The sequence below is a fragment of the Tupaia chinensis genome, unplaced genomic scaffold (assembly GCF_000334495.1).
Source record: "Tupaia chinensis unplaced genomic scaffold, TupChi_1.0 Scaffold000054_1, whole genome shotgun sequence".
Lineage (NCBI taxonomy): Eukaryota > Metazoa > Chordata > Mammalia > Scandentia > Tupaiidae > Tupaia > Tupaia belangeri.
In genome coordinates this window covers 894696-897264 of record NW_006159512.1, presented here as the reverse complement: position 1 = coordinate 897264, position 2569 = coordinate 894696, and positions in this window count along the sequence as shown.

The following is a 2569-nucleotide window of genomic DNA, read 5'->3' as shown; positions in this document are numbered from 1 at the left end:
ATCACTTCTTCTCCATTCTCATCTTGGAATTTGGGGCACACATGCACACACGTGTTTTTTAAATCACCAGGTCTGGGACTTTGACTGCAGAGTCAGCCAAGTGGGACCCTGGCCTTAACCACCATACTGGGCCTCAGATGAATTTTTTAAAACCTGAATTAGACAAGTAAAACAGGTTTCATTTACACACAACTTTGCAGGTCTTTCAATATGGTAATAAGCATAAAGATTTCAAGAGTGACCAAGAGGATAGGACATTTCTCAATTTACTTGATCACAGAAACTTTCTTTGCAATTTTAGATGGTTTTACTTTGGGTCTTGAAACATGTATGTATTCATATCATAAATTTGAGCACAGTATGAACAAATATGTATAGTTAGGAGTAGGTTTATCAAATAAAAATTCCATCATACCACTATCACCATTAGCAACAGGAAGCAATTCTTTGTGAAATAAGGAACTAGTTTTTTGTAAAATATATTTGCCTGAAAATTAGGGCATAGATTATCTATGGAATTGTGTGAGGCATTTGATTTCATATTTGCAATGTATGAAAATAGGCTTTGTGCCTTTCTCTCTCTCTCTCTCTCCTCTTTAATTTTTGCTATAGGGCACATGCACTCACTGGAGACAGATTGAGAGAAAGAGGGAGAGAGGAAGTGAGAAGTCATACTCTAGGGGAGATAGCCACATTGCTATCCTTTCTTCTCCATCCTTCTCTTACATTTTGGGCATGCATGCACATGTTCCTGGAATGCTTCTTAAGCCACCAGGTCTGCGACTCCATTCTTCTCTTGGGATGTTGGGCACACATGTACATGTGTCTGACATGCTTTTCAAGCTAGGACTTGGACTGTGGAGTCAGCCAAGCGAGATCTAGGGCCTTAACCACCATACTGAGCCTCGAGTAAATTTTTTAAAACCTGAGTTAGGGATCTAGCAGCCTTAACCTCCATACTACCTGCGGGCCCAACTTTATGCCTTTCTTTGAGACATATGCTCTACATTTCTAGCTATCTCCCCATATGTCCATGTGCACACTCCCTTCCCCAGAATCTTACCCTATCAGCCTCCACTCCTTTGAATCTATCACTTTTCCCTGAATCCATCCTCCCTTCCTACTTTTTAATATGCTTAAATATCCACAAGATTAATTTTTTAAAAAATTAACTAAAAACTTCCCTATTTATCTTTTTCTTTTTACTACATAATCTCTCAGGAAATAATTTGTTTTATAATTTATGATTCCTTTATTTCTTTACTTTGCTTCCTTTCTTTACTTTTTTTTTTGTTCAGTTGTCAGAGAGTATATACACTTGCCAGAGAGATAGAAAGAGAGACAGACAGGGTAAAAGCAGCCTCTAATGGGACATGGTCATACCATAATCCCTCTCTCCCATTTCTCCATTCTGTAAGGGTTTTGGACATAGTCACACATGCCATGTGTATTTTTCAAGTCACTGGGGCCAGAATTCAAACTGTGCAGTCACCCATGTGGGATCCAGTTTCCTTAACCACTAGGCTATAGGGCTGGCCCATCATTCTTTAACCTTTTCAATTTGTGACTTACAGCAAATTTTAAAAAGAAAATAGAGGTGATGGTAGCCCAACATAGAAAATGTAGTTAATGTCACTGAATTGTACACTTAAAAACAGCTTAGCCAGTAAGGGTGGTCTATGCCTATAAACTCAGCAACTCAGGAGTCTGAGGCAGGAGGATTACAAGTTCAAGGCCAGTTTAGGGAACTTGGTAAGACACTATCTCTTACAGAAAAATAGTTTAAATGAAAATTTTATATATTTTTCTACCTCTTCACCAAAAAAGACCTCCCCAAGAAACCTTTTTTTGCAAAGTAAGAGTGAACTCATAGACTCCTGAATGTCTGTCTGTGCTGAAGGATCTTCACCAACTGTTCCGATGCCACATCCTTAGGTAGTACTTTGCTGGCCACTTTCTTTAAAAACACCACCCTCGGGGCCAGCAGGTGGCATAGTGGTTAAGGCGCTGGATTCCCACAAGGCCGACTGCTTTTCAAGAGCCAGACCCGGAAGCTTAAAACTAACGAGGGCATGTGTGCGTGCCCAAAATCATGAGAGGAGAATGAAGGAGAAGAAATTCTTCCCCCACTGGGGTATGATTTCTTGCTTTCTGTCTCTCCCATGAGCACACACACCCTACTGTAAAAACCTCTCAAAAAGAAAAGAAAAACTACCACCCTCTGCCACCTCAGTATTCCCTACATCTCTTTCTTATTTTATTTTCCTTTGTAGTACTTATCCAACTGACATGCTATATATTTTAATCAGCTGTTTTTTAGTGTATCTCTCCTTGCTAGAATGTAAATGTGGTATGGGCAGGGAGTTTTACGTGCATTTTCCCCCCTTTACTTAATCCCCAAAGTCTAAAACTATTGCTGGCTTGTGGAATGACATATCAGTGCATACAGTCCTAGGAGCTCATATAATCAACAAATATTTCTTATTCCTTCTTCTTTAGCTGCTCTTCTAATAAGAAAAGGGATCATTCTTCTGTGGTATATTTATTTATTTCTTCCATGAAAGAGAGA